At 34.9% G+C, this 15,495-nt stretch overlaps 1 long non-coding RNA gene across 2 annotated transcripts in view; it reads right to left on the reverse strand.

The window, feature by feature from the left end:
* LOC132698102 (uncharacterized) overlaps window positions 1-15,495 on the reverse strand; it is an 83,942-nt gene that overhangs the window by 11,154 nt on the left and 57,293 nt on the right. For both annotated transcript variants that reach the window (XR_009618335.1, XR_009618334.1), the window contains exons 4-5: window positions 4,190-4,242; window positions 1,142-1,322 (exon numbers count right to left, since the gene is read on the reverse strand). This is a non-coding gene — a long non-coding RNA (uncharacterized LOC132698102). The remainder of the gene's footprint in view (window positions 1-1,141; window positions 1,323-4,189; window positions 4,243-15,495) is intronic.

The following is a 15,495-nucleotide window of genomic DNA, read 5'->3' on the forward strand; positions in this document are numbered from 1 at the left end:
GAACGCCTTCAATTGCGCGGATTAGGCCGTTACAGATTTTTTTTTTATTAATATTACAATGTTATCGGACCCAACTTTGTTATTAAGTAATGGGAATGTAGATTAGTAGTCTTTATGATTGCATATTGCAGTTGTAAAAATAAAATAAAATTTATATTTTTGAAAAAATCCAAGCATATTGGTTGGAACATTTTTGCTGCTTTGACAGTTATGCAAACTTTCATTAAAGATATGTGAGATACCGGCCAAAATGTTCGAAAATTTGACACCTTGTAGACTAACATTATATCTAAAATAAAATTTAAATCTTTTAAATCCACAAATTTGGTTGGTTAAAAATAATTCTACCACCTCCAGTTTCAGCGAAACGTCTTGTCAATACGCCACTTTAGAGGACCAAAGTGCAGTCCACGTGAAATTAAATTTTAAATCAATATTGAAAATGGAAAAAATAGTATCGAAAAGAATTCGTTAAACGCTCTAATCAAGGCAAAATAGGAACAAGTTTTGAGGTTAGGAATCCGTTCGAGCGCTTTTAACACACAAGGCCAGAAGTTTGGTGCGTCCAAAAATGCAATTTAATATAAAAAAAACACATTTAGATGTTTAAATACAAAATAACATTTGACACTATTTTCCATTTCTTTTTGATAACAGAAAAATGTAAGAATATTTAATGAAAATTTATCACGAAAATTGCCATCACTTGGAGAAATATTAACCAGAATAATTTGCTTTTGAATATTTGGTATGCTTAAAATATTACCTGTCATTACAGAAACAAATGCACAATATTTGAAATTTTCGAAAAACTCTTATTACTGAGTTATTATCAGTTTTAAAAAAATACATCATTTTCAATTTATAAGTCAAATTCGTTTATTTTCATGTTTTTTTCATTATTATTTATTACCTTTTTCATTTGCAACAAATATAAATCTTGAATCTACCACATTTAACACTAAAATATTGAAATAGCAAAACGGTGGCCTAAATACGATGCAAGGTTTGTTGAGCTGCCCAAAACACTGTAAAATTTACTCTTTCAGTTTTGTTTACTAAAATAAAACGAATTATTCTTTCTCAGGACGATAAAAAAGTCATGCGTATATTAACTTCTTAATATTGGCGGTACACTTACATATCGAGTCGCGTTGGAAATCTTCTTCCGCAAAAGTGGATCCACACACGTCGCCCACCAAAGTAACAACGCCGTTAAATTGAAAACGTGCGGAAAATCGTCGCCGTTATAAACCAACACCGGCCGGCCTAATCGTTCGAATGGCAGCCCATTCACTGAAATACCGATGACGTCACGAAACCTAATCAAAATATGCATTTATTACGCCATTGTCGATAGTCAAAGTCGATTCACTTAAATACGCAAATAAATAGCGCGGTGGCTCAAACGTATTGCGTTCCTTTTTCGGAGTAAGTATTTGTTGTTTGTTCGTCGCAGGAAACGGTGAAAGCTTTAATAAAGCCCGATAACAGAATTAGAAGAAATGTAAAAATAGAATCTCCCGGTACCGCCAGAAGGACGCTAATATAAGGTTTTAATACGCCCACTCATTGTTACGGCCTTAATTGAATGTCGACTGGGAAAGCTTTTTCGAAACAATGCGAAATATACGGTTATTTTTGTATGGTTGCGTTCTCGTCCGTTCCAAGTTTTAAAACCGATAATTCGTGTGTTTGTTGGAACACAACTTAAATAAAACAGATGTTAAATATTTCGCGCATCCACCATTTTGTCATGATTATACGTGATTGTCATCAATGTAGTGTTTTACCAATAAAAAATTATTTCTAATTTAGACGGGTTCGATGTTTGAGAATGTTCAAATTTTTCAGATAAAAGCATTTCTTTCAGTCAAATATGGTGGTTTACTCAGCTTTTTTCTTTTTTCACAAATGAATATAACTTTATTATTTTATACGGCTTATGATCATTAAAAAGAAAGTCCGCGTTGAGCCCTTTTCAATCATGGCTTTTTTTTGTTTATGGGTAAAGAGATCGTTCGGGATTAAATAAGGGACTAGCTCGTTTATGACGGCCGAGAACACTTACGGCAATTATCACAATCTTCAAAATGGAAACTAAAAATTGAAATACAGTTTCTCGCAAGACGACAGAAAACGTAAATTTAAATTTTGGGGCTGTCCAGAAAATACTACCTTTATGCTTTATTGCATGTTATGAACGCACGGCCCATACTTTTACATAAAGACAATGTTTTTTATCTCCGCCATTTTTCATGATGCCAAGAAGATGAATGAAAAGGGCTCACCAAAGAACAGCCAACTAGGATCGACAAACGAAATATTAGTTACAAATTAATTTTAAATTTTTGTAAATAAACAAGTTAAAGGCAATTTCCAAAATTGCCGAAAATTCAAAAACCCTTGGCTGTTAGGTAATGTAAATCGATTTTTCTCTATGTAAAATGAACCGCAGATGTAATATGATATCTAGGAAGTTGCCTAATTTTGACTAGCTGTAACTTCCGACATTTCTTTGCTGATGTTGATGCTGAAGAAATTTCGAAATTATCGTTAGTCAACAGTAGGCAAACTTCATGGGTGTCCCACTTCATCTGTCATTTAATTTAGTTAAAAAATAGGTCTTTCGTGGTAAAGCACTTCAATTACGACCACACGGTACACAGAAAGCGTCAGACTTTGATAGGAGTAGTAATTCTGAGGTAGGCGTACTATGTTGATAACGTAAAATTTTATTGCTCCATAATTCAAACCTCCAGTGTAACAAACAATTATAATCAAAAAGAGGCACGTAGGAATGACACAGTGTTGCCATATATAAGTAAAGGTGCAATGTTAAAAGGAAGGATTTTTTTAAAGCATAAACTAACTATAAAACTCTCGGTCTGACATTTCACAAAAACAATTCTTGATAAAAAAATCTCTGCGCGACTTTTAAAATCTATAATCAAAAATTTACTGAGATATAAAGAGAATTATTTCTTTAAAATCTCGAAGTAATTCTGTGAGTCTTTAAACGCGTGTGAATACCACAAAACCTTTAATAGATTATTTTCCGCGATGAAACAAAATTCCTATGCCCTTAATCATGAGCTTCACTATCGGTACGGCTAATAAAAAAAATGGGAAGGATTAATGCAAATCACAATTAATAAGGCGACGTGTTCGGTCAGTGAGTAATACTCTAAAAATAATTAATATAATATTGCGATCATCGGGTTCAAATTATATGGCTCGGTAATCCCGTAAACGTATATGAATACATTTTTTTTTAAATAAAATTTTCACGATTTCGGTCGCAAAATCTTCGCCACGTTCAAATCAAATTTAAAGTCCACAAAATTACGATGACATCAATTTTAGGTCGGTGAGCAAAATATATAACATGTGTCATCTTTAAACAATTTGTTAAGGGGCGTTGAATGGGAGGTATAATAGTTGTTTAATTTTATAAGTGATGTAACGTGACACTACCCATACGACAGTCACTCTCAATGATCCGGCTATACAGGGCGTCCTAATGGTACGCGGTACAACTACAGATTCCTTGGGTGGAAATATGAACATTTGGCTAAATTGGCTAAGTAAAGCAAAGATTTATTTTCAAAAAATTATATAACATAAGGAAAGAAGCCACGTTTGTTGGAATAACTGTAAAATGGACAATTTAACATAAAAACAATGTTGTTTTTCCCAATAAGCATGTATTAACAATAAACATAAATTTAAAAAATAATAATATATATATACATGGGTAATATGAAATGCAATAAATTTATTTTTCAATAATAAGTAAAATAATTGTGGAAATTGACTTACCAACAAGGAAATCAATAAATTACACTCTATTAATAGAAATTTTTGAAAATCATTCTTCTTCTTACAGCTCAGTTACTTATTTTTTTTTAATTTAACTTTCAATTTAATGTACCAGCTTGTCGGACATATTCCCAAATATAGAAATAGAACATTTTTACTTTTGCAATTAGATTAGTAAAATATGGTTCTGATGATTCAAACAAATGCCATAAATGCGTTATGAAACTAATCAAAATTTCAGGAAAACGAAGTTACGTAAATATAAAAAAAAGATACACGCTGTAATTCGGGGAATCGAATGTGTTAAGTGCACCCTTAATTATGGAACGCGCTGTATAAAAGTTGTTGATAAGGGAATTATACTTACGTTCATTGAATGCTTATTTCTCCTAATGACGTATTCAAGGCGGGTTACAGGATCTGCAACAAGAAGACACTAAGTAACGAATTTATATGAGCGCCAATGTTATATATAATTAGTTTTAATTTGCTAATATTGTGCTACAGATTTACTTTTCTTAACTGGAAAAAAATTGGTTGAAGTAGTTGGGATTTCGACCACCAATTTTAACAGGTTTATACAATTTTTTGGTAATCAATTTGCTCACAAACCAAACAATTTGTTTCGTTGTTCTTTCAATATTGTGAAAAAGAAATTGATAAGACGATAGTTTTTTCAATAACTTCTATGAAAAACCAAATAAATTGAATCTCATCACGAATACAGGATGTATAATATAAAATGATTTTACAAAAAAAAAAAGGATAAAAAACCTATACTTAGCCTGCTTAGGATTGTAGGATTGTTTTACCAAATACTTTTTTTTTGGACAATTTTGGCAATCGATGCTGGTTTTTCTTACAAGGCGCAAGTTATATGGTTTTGCACAAATAGAAAAAGTAACTGCTCGTTTAGAGCTATTTTTCCAAACTAATTAACCCTAACCAAACCATCATAGTTTAAGGTTTAGTAAACACGCCAAGGCGAGGTCTCTAAAAATCGTCAAATTTTAGATCCATTTGGCAACATGGCGGGCTCTACCGCACTTTTGCCCAGGCTCTTTGCCGCTGACTCGTTTAGATGAATGAACTTTCTACATACCGATGCTGCACAGGACCGAACCGAAAGAATTCAATCCAATTTTAACTTAACGCAGAAATCGAATAAAAGCGGTCGCCGAAGGCAACTGAAATACAATTTACAAAAGAATCCACAAAAATATTTATACTGTGGTATAGAATATTACAACCCGACTGGGGGTTAACCGGTGAATCGCGACAGTTTATACCAAAACGCACCGGATTCTGTTTTTGGCGATAAACCGACGAATTCTTCGAATGCTTCCCATACAATTTTACACAAATATTTACCCCAGGGCAGAAATCAAATAGAGACTGCACCAAACCGGAAATTGAGCAAGAACGCCTCTCATAGGCGGGGTCTTGGTGGGTTTAATTTAATTGTTTCTCCCCATCATGGAATAAGACGAATTATTTCGTGATAACAGTAAATTTGAGAGAGAGTGACTTTTAATATTATGAGTTTGCCATTCTTTACTCGAATTTTTTCCGTTTTTGAAATACGTACAAATTTCAACTATCTAATGCTGTTTTTCTACCAGGTGGCACCATCAAGTTAGTTTCAATTGCTTTCCTTATCTTTATAAAAAAACGTATGTAAATTGCAAAATCGGGTTTAGAGCTGGAATAATTTGTAAATTTGTTAGAAAAATATACAGAAGTGAAATAGCGAACTTTACATAATTCTGACATCTTGATTGATGGTTTGAAATTTATTTACTCTCTCATGATGTCATGTTTTTTTTAATTAGTAGTAATAAATTAGTAAATAATAAGAAAATAATTCACTCAAAAATACGCGCATTAATTTAAGTTCCAGAAATTTGCCAAATAGCCCATAGGACTACACAACGTGAGCCAAAAAGGAACACCAGTCGATTTTCTTCTAAATAAATTACTATAACGCGGCAACTTTAAATCCATGGTTTTAAGTACTTCCTGCCGGTTTAGATTAATAATAGAACATAATACGTTTTGGTTATAAATTATAAACGGGCTTATTATTAGCAGCACTGTTAAATTTTAATTGGCTCTTAATTTTACTACGGGTGGCGTTCGTTTTTTTTTTCCTAGGGGAGACTATTATAATTACAGCGAAACAGTTATCTTTCGATGCAGCGCGGTGGCATTACGAGTTAAACACTAAACCGAAAAATTTTCATAATTACAGGCACGAGAATTTTTAATAGCACGAATACCTCTACTACTTTCAGTATCCAGTCATCCGCACCAAATTTGGAATAAATGTACTAATAAGAAGAGCTCTAAAAAAATCTAGAGCCAATTAAATTACGATCGAAAAATAATTTTGTTTTATCCAGTGGCGTTGTCAGTCAATTTTTAAACCTAGCCGTGGTAACTAGTGGAAATCAGTTCATTAGTAGACTTATTTATAGTGGTGATGGTCTTCAAATAACTATTTTTTTATCTACGTGATCATTTTTTTTTAACTGACTAGTCAAAAAATGTTTTACAAAGCATCGTGCAATTTTAGGATGCTATCTATCAATATTTAATAATATGTATTTCATATTAATCTATTATGCGTTTGTGATGTCCAATTTAACTATAACCCTCGGAGAATCTCAACAGTAATATCGACTCCCTGAAAAACGCGACGGCGATAAATAAATATAAATAAATAAATATTAATTTAATGGTATTTTTAAAATTATTTCGGTCAGTTGGCACAAAAAAAATTGACCGGCCACAACCCTAATCTACCATACAAGGTTATAAGGCTATAAGGTTAAATTAGATTGGGAAGGTAGGTTAAGATATGAAGCTAAGTTTTGATTTAGCATTTTATCATATTAAAATGAAATAAAGTCCTTACTATTATTACTATTATTAGTAGGTAATTTCAAGAATTTTGGCTTAAAACAGGTCGCAACTTAGGTTTTGTTGAAATAGAAAAATATGTTGTACCAAAACACCAAAACTAATCCAAACTATACAAAACTTATCTAAAGATGAAAAATAAATGGTATGCTACTTAAATTATTAATCTACCGAGATGACAAGGGCAAACTATATGTATAGAAAAAAGAGGAAAAGATGAAACTAGCATAAAATGATCGTATACCTAAAGCACACTACTAGCTTACTCTTTGGGCAAATATTTTTAGGTTAGAGAACTTGCATGCCAAGCGTGTAGCAAATTTATAGTTATCGTACTTGTCATAGAAAGGACCAAACAAATTATAGTTTGTTATTTACTTAGTTTGATATGTGTTGCAAATTTATACTTTTGTGTTTTCTTATGGAACTATAAACATTCTAATTTTTGGTATACTCTCTTTATATTATATATACAACTCTTAATATATACAATTTTCAATGTAGTAGTTCGAGCGCGCGAACTATAGCGTATTGCAAAATAGATTCAACCAATGCTTTATAGATCAACAATTTTTTGTTCATAAATTTCATAAATTTATAGACAAGTCTTCTTGCTAAACAACCTGACTATAAGTTGAGAAATTGATAATGAAATTAGAATCTTATAGAAGTGGTAATTCAATATAAACTGAAACTGAAAATTACAATATGTATACTCGATGTCGGTTAAACTGGACTCTTCACAAAACCCCTTCCAATTAATTGGAAAATGCAATAAATTTTAATGCAGTTCAACTAAAAGGCGGTAGAATATTAGAAAAAAAGTTTGATTTTTGTCGGAAAGAAAGATAAAACAGAATGGCTTTCGAATAAATTTACCAATTTTATCGAATACGCGCGGTCGATCGTGGAACAAAAGACCTTCCGTTCTATGCCGCGATCGTTAAACCACATTTTGGGTCGTGGAAGAAGGCCAAAAAAAGCGTGATTGATTTTCTTTCGTTCGGCGATGAGGCGGTTTTTTCGTAACCGCCCGTATACTATTTAACCTAGATAATTAAAATTCCTGAATTGGTTGTTTGAACTTTTCCAAACAAAAATAGATAATTACATAACAACAATGCGGCACATCCGGCTCGGCGGAAAAAGTTTTTATCGATTTCATGAATGAATTTAGGTTTACGACCGGTCTTAACCTAAGCGCGGGGCGCGGGGAACGTGACGAACTTCGATTCACTTTGTGGGGCAGACGTGCAGCGTTGCCGATACGCTCAGATCGTCCAAAGTTTCAGGACTTCGCGCGGTACGGAGCCATTGACTTCTTTTATACAGGGTGGTCCGAATTATAATGGAGAAAGTTTGATAGCGTATTCGGCAGGTAAAAATAAGTAAAAAAGTTCCCGAATTAAACAAAAACAAGTTTACCTACGCTCTAAATTTGTTGGCAATAATACCTACCACGTTTGAAAGAAAAACTAGAAGAGATAAAACATAGAAATGAACGAATATTTATGAACTTTTTTATATATTTTTTATCTGCTGATTTCCCTGTTAAAGTTGCTCCAGTCTAATTCTGACCTCTCTCTATGGAACTAATAGATTTATGGACAAACATATAAACTTAAATTAGGAACGCCTTTCTTTTGGTATATAAAACCTATGCTTCGGTAATTCCTACATTTTAATTTTGTCTATAAAGCCGCACCACCATACCTAACCTAAAATTAAAGTGAAAAATATGAAACTTTCCGTGGAAACGTTCTAGAAATAAGAAATATTTTGCTACATGTGATCACCGAAATACGGTTGAAAGATTCGTATAGCAACTTGGAAATGAAAACTTCAAATTCTGGCATACCAAATGAGATTAAACCATCTGTCAGATCTGTTAGAACTGGGCGATAATGGTCGACATTACGTAGTTAATTTTTTTTCAAATAATACCTCTTAGATATGCGCGTAATAAAACATTAAAAAACATATCATTTATTTGAAAGTACTTTATTTTGTATCCAGCTTAGCATCTATCCCAAATCCTCAAGAGAGGAAGGTAAACTTATTGGGAATATTTTAAAATCCAATAAAACATAACTTAGATTGTGATTCAGGCAAAACCGTTTCTCTCTCATAGAACCGGTAACATTCATAATCGAAAATTTGATTTCGTAACAGTTACTCGTACGTAACAGAAACTAGTCTGACTTACAAGCATAAGCAAAAAAAATTACATGTATATTTCAATAATAATTTTGATTTCTTCTCTCTACTCTAAAACACCCAATTATTTAAGACGTTTCTGTTGAGTACTTATATCTAAAAACTAATGGTCGCAGACAAAGTATAAATATTGAGCTTGTTGCATAATATACTTTTTTTTAATCTTTAGTGTGTTTTATGAACCACCCCGTATAGCATCGGCGGCACCGCTACAATGGGAATAATCGACCGGAGGCCATCATCATCGGTCGTCTCTCCGCGATGCTAAAAACTTATTCCATCATATTTTCAGGCGACGTGACGTCGTTAGCGGCGGCGGTTTTTGCGAAACGCGAGACCGCCATTCGGACCGCCTCTCTATAAAAGAAGTCGGTTAACGTTATCGTCGCCGGCAGGACTGCATCGGGAGCAATAATAAGGTCGAGACCCCTGAAATCGGCCTCAGCCGCATACCGAATGCATTCCTGGCGATGCCGATGACAGACCGGTGTTGCCATATTTCGGGTTCCTCTAAGGTAAACTATGCCGGGTGAATGTTTAACAACTGGACACCTTGAAGAAAGTATAATTTTTTTGTTTGTCTGATAGCAAAATGGCATTTAGGAAAATACACACTACACTCCAAACTATGTACATGGCTTATGACTAAAGGTACTTAATAAATGACATATATTTTAAAGGAAGATGGTTACAAGTCAAAGCATTTAGCGATAGGCGAAATCATACGCCGTGAGGTCACTCAACTTCAGTTCTTCAGTCTTTTTTACCGTATAATCGACTAACCTTAAAAATACCGCCTACCGCCTGCTTTATTTATTATCGATATAAAAAAACAATTGGAAAGTACCCCATAAGTGACGTAATCGCCGTTCCCGAACCGGAAGAAACCGATCCCAGTCAATAATAACCGCACGGGTTCTCTGAAAACTGTCCGAAAGCGATATTCGCAAGAACCAATATGGGTACCGGGAAAAAAAACTACCGCAACATTCTTCGGACTGAACATGCACGGTACGCGCGGCAAGCATATCTCCGTTTGATTAACTTCGCTGACATTCTTTCAAAGTCGACTCGCATAGTCACGCGTATCGAGTGACAGAAGGTTGATATCCCCACCCATTTTTTTCCACAGAAAACTTATAATAAGAATCCCCAATTCTGTTACTATTTTCGAAATCTACGTTAAATTGATCTATGGCATATTAAAGTTTCTTTCTAAGATGACAAATGTTAACCCTCCTCCTTCTTATTAAATATTTCTTCTTAAAGCAAACTATTAATTGCAAAATAAAAAAGTCGATATGCTGCTGAACGATTTTATATATATTGTAATGTATCTAGAATGCCAAGAGTGCCATCCCAGCAGGCAATATTTTAGAAAAATTAAAATAAAGTTTATTAGGAACAGAAGCAAGAAAATCGAAAATCGGTAGGAAAATTTTGGCGGGTGGTTTCCTCTTTCATACCTCGGACGGTGCAAACCTATATAAACGAAAGATTTGAAGACCATGGTATTAATCCACAGTAATATGGATAGCAGTAAAATGGAAGGCTGGTTCCGAGGACCTAACTCACATTTCCCTTGGGACATATATTAAAAACCCTGTTTATCCAACACAATCAACACCTTGGAAGAACTTCAAAACAAAATTCGCAATGCTTAATACAGCGGGCAGTGCCAAAAAATGCATTCGATTAAATTGTACAATTATTGCATTAGTGCTAGGTTACCAAAAAAGCTGAAAAAAAAGTATAACATAATTATTCAATAAGATATCTCAATCAAATGATTTTTTTTATAATCTACACCTTAAATTGAATTGATTGACTACAATTGAATTACCACGTTCAAAACGAAATATTTAATAAAAGATAGAGGTTTTCATTCGAGGGAGGCAATAAAAAAGTAAAATAACCCCGCAGTAAAGTAAATAATATAAAAAGAGACTGAATTTAGTGAGACCTAATTAGCCACTAAAATTAATTTAGTAGCATAATCATGACCAACTACCGTTTAGCATTTAGGGGCCATCTTTGAAAGAAATGTTAACATGTCATAGATCACTTCGTAACAAAACTGGGGATTTCTATTTGAAAATATAAGGTTGACATCACTTCCCATTAAACCCAAAGTGGTTCTAGGAAACTAAATTTGTCAAAAATTGGGTTTCATGTACTTCTTACGGTATTAAATAATTAATTCAACATGCCATAGAAAAAAATATGGACAACGAAGTTTGGTATCACTTGGTTGCATGGAATTATTTGCCTATTTTATTATAGTTGCAATAAATTCGAAATTTTAACATTATTTTAATTATAAGAAAATATACCGGTATCTACAGAATTTGTTATTAATAATTAATTATTCAATTAATATAATTTTATGCAAAATCAACAGCAAAGGAAAAAAATGTGTTGACAAAATGGTGGATGTCCGACAAAACTTAAAATATATGGACTTATTCCACGAAAAGTTTAAAACGTTTGATATATTTTCTTTTCTCTATAGCCGTTTAAGTGATAATCCCTGATCATGCACAAAAAGGAAACACACGTAAATGTAATCTATAAAAATAATATATAATGCTACAAGTGCGGTAAACGGCATTTGACTCACGAGTTTATTTGACACGAGCGAAGCGAGTTTTTAATAAACGAGTGAGTTAAAAAGTTTACCGAACGTGTTGCATACTATACTTTTTCTACGAGGATTAATTTTTGGGTCAATTTTCGTAAAACAACACGAATACTGACATGACCGTCAGAAATTTGTGTCTTCACATTATAACACTTTTTCATCAGAGCCATGAAACTAGTGTGAAAAATCATTATATGTGTTCTGATCATTTTAAGGTATTGCCATAGTAAAAAATATATTTTGACAATGATTGCAGTTAATGATAGTTCACAATGTAAAGCCAGTTCTTTTTTCTGTGTGTTGTAGCCACAACGCGTGGTAATATCGTTGCAAGTTTGCATTTAAATAACAACACTATTTTAAATTATCAAAAACTAGCTTCGTGGATGAACGCGTAACACTTTAAGACTTAACCACCGCAATTCTTGCAAAAACCAAAACATCAATAAACTATTTACCTAATGCGTTTTTTAAAACACATCCTCTAAATGTGATTCCCCTAGATAATTGTCAATGTTGCAACGCGCTAATGTATAATTCTTGTAGACTTTTTATATGCGTGTCCGTTTCTGGAAAATATTTCAGTTACAATAGAATGGCGCGGCTTATTTGAAAATAGTTTGAAATATCGACCCGCTTTTATTACATATTACCTTGTCTTTTGTTCGAATAAAAAGGGAGCAATGATTTGCATTTAACGCTCCGGTCAATAGAATCTACAGGCCGTGTCGCACTGTTTATTTGCATTTAAAATATTCCCTCATTGTTCGATCGGGTTTCTTAAAAGACGCGGAACCGAAACCATTTGTTTTATAGGATCGTAACCATTCTGTAGTTTTATCATCACACAATAATTTAAGTATATAACAGTAACACTAACAGTATCAATAACAATACCACCATAAGATCCACTATGACTCACGCAGAAGGATTGTCACATTGTGAGGCGTTTCCTAAGATCGAGAAAAGAACACCATTCAAAAACGAAAACAGAAAAATATAAAAAATAATAAGGCATATAATAATATAATACTATATAACAAAGTAGACTGATCCAAACGTCTGCAATATTAAAAAAAAATATGTATAATCTACACCAAGGAAGAAGTAGCAATACATAAGGCAATATGTAAATCAACTAATACTAGATTGAAGCCGACCCTGGATGCGAAGAACTTAATTCCCCTCTAGTTTGGAAGAAGGATCGTGTACACGTATTAGATCAGCTTCAGGTTGTTTTAACTCGCAAGCGCTGCGAATAAGGAAAGAACCTGTGCAATTAACAACTTACTATACAATAACGAATGACCCATCGCGGCGACAAATTTGAACGTCTCGTCGACTCCGAGATCTAATGACCTGACTAATAGTTGTAATTGGCAACACGTCATGAATAACGAATGACCCATCTCTCCGCATACCTCGACCCGTAGGTATTCCGCATTCGACCTAACGAGACACCACCTCACATATCGAGTTCGATTTTTGTCCAGGTGGAATTCGATATGGCTGTGTTTTAGTGTCTATTTGTTGGGTGTTGCTCAATCTTTCAGTGGGAAGGGATACATAACGGACATGAGAAATTAGCCTACTGGAAAATGTTTAAAAAAGAACTGGCTAAAATAATAGTAATAAAATTGCTCTACACTGGTGCACCAGCTGTAGAAGAAAACACGGATCTTAATAGTGATTAAAAACGTTAGAATAGGCGTAACGAATTTTTCCAACTATTTGAAAACACTAATTGGAATGAATCGTCTTTTGGAAGTAAGAAAACGAAAGGAATAAGGGACTTCTTAGAAGAAAACAATCGCTGGACTCAGCAAATTATACACCTGTTAGATACTGTTACTTGAGAGAGAATCTTAAAAATGTAGTACTTCATTTGAGCGTTATGGGCAAGCGATGCGATACTTTAACGATAAACCAACCAATAATCTAGAATATTTCAAATACGGGTAAACAGGGAGCCGGTAGAGTCTTATACCAGACTCAGGCTCAGTTCCAGGAACATGCCTGCTTCATGAAATATGCGGGGGTGGGCGAAACACTGGACATACTACTTGGTGAAGGGCGACTCTGCGCGTACTCTTTTTGACTGCAACAGATGGGTAAAATTACACAGAAAAACTGGACTCAATTGAATCCTGTTAACATGGAACCCTGTGGAGACCAGAAAAAAGGGCATTTCGCATATAAATTCTGGAGGAAGATATTAAAGACTGTGTGTCTCGACTGTTATGACTAAACACATTCAAAAGCTTGGACAGTGAACTAATGCAAAAAGTAGTTCCATTGTAGGCAGTAGAGTTCTTGGTTGGTAAGTACTCTCAGAAGAGTTTAAATCTAGCATCAGCAGTGGTGCGCTGCTGAAGAATTTTTGCTCTCGGTAGAAAAAAAGCTGCAACTAATGTTCGCATAGCAATTTCTCCAGTTCTTTTAATTTATACAAGTGCGGACAAGAACCGAACATTATATTATATTTCGAGTAAAAACGCATCGATTTGGCAACGGCGCAACGCCCGGCAGCTGACCGTGGGACAGGCGCCCGTGAAAAAGTCGCACGGTTCGCGCGCACGCGCAGTCCGACGCTTTTCCAAATATCCGCGGAGGTCCGCCGGGCCACACAAGCGCCAAGAGACCGCGTTGCCACGTGTTAAAGAAGTAATTAATGATTCCATCACCGGGGAATAAAGAAGGTGGCGTGGAGGCTCGAAAAGCATTAGGAAGTTTTTCCGGCGCCGCGAGAAACGCTACGATCGTTAAGGGATTTGACTGATGGAGCTGAAGACGGCTCGCTAAAGCAAGAGAAATAAAATTTAGAGATAAACAGAGAGGTAAACCGCAGATGGAAAAGTGAGCACCGAAACTGCTTTTACACTCACAATTTCTTGGAATTCTTTTGAAATTAGTTCAAATTCCATAGCTACTCTACGCTTTCACCATTGCGATAAATTAACCAATTTCCTAATCTGCCGAAGTATCGCTTACACAACCCACAGTGCCTAGGAAACCATATCCAGCAAGTTCTCTTGGAGATCGCAAGTACTTAAAGTAAACTTCCACTTAAAAGTGGTTTAAGGTCATGTCGGTCCTAGTCACTCAAGACAGCGGCTGTCGGACTCAAACTTATCTGTCGGTGAGCTGCCCCAACTGAGGGTTTTAAGCTTCCGATCATCAATAGCCAATCGGTAACACAGTCTCAAAGCGCATTTTGTGGCGGTCGATCTGGACGATACGTGATCATTGCAGATGAGAGCCTCTCTTCTTGCGTGTCTACTCCTTTTTTCGGATTCCCAGATACTGGGTCCCTCTCCCCCGCGACCGCCGAACTGGCGCGAAATTCCATTCCATATCCGGCAATGACGTCTCCACCGTCACTCCGCTGTGTACTCCTTTTCTCTTCTACTTTTCATCTTTCTTTGCGTGCCGATCCGATCAGCTGCATGCCGCATTCCATCGGTCCTCTCCTTGCTTTATTTTCAGCAGCGCGGCGGCGCTGTTGCCGCTGTTCGTCTACGCGATTCCTGCATCCGTCGCGTGTGCTGCATATGTACCGGGTGGCCAGACAACAAGAATGCAGAGTGCTCTAGATTTCCAAGATGGTCGCCAGGGGGCGTCATGGCCACCCTTCTAGTAAATGTAAATGTGTAAAAGCTAAACTTTATTCCAGTAAAATTCGTTATAATATTTTTTGACGTACCTAACAAACTAAACTAGGGGAAGAGGGGGTGACTCAATGTATTTGTTAAATAACTGTAATTCGGAAATGACGAATTTTATATTTAAATTTTCTTTCTTGGACAGTTACGACTAGAAATAAGATATCAAGAGAATTTTGCAATTTTCTGTTATAATATCAAAGAAGTTTGTTAAAATCCGTTGTTTTGGAG

This window comes from Cylas formicarius, unplaced genomic scaffold, assembly GCF_029955315.1.
Source record: "Cylas formicarius isolate icCylForm1 unplaced genomic scaffold, icCylForm1.1 PGA_scaffold_2__14_contigs__length_35257938, whole genome shotgun sequence".
Classification (NCBI taxonomy): domain Eukaryota; kingdom Metazoa; phylum Arthropoda; class Insecta; order Coleoptera; family Brentidae; genus Cylas; species Cylas formicarius.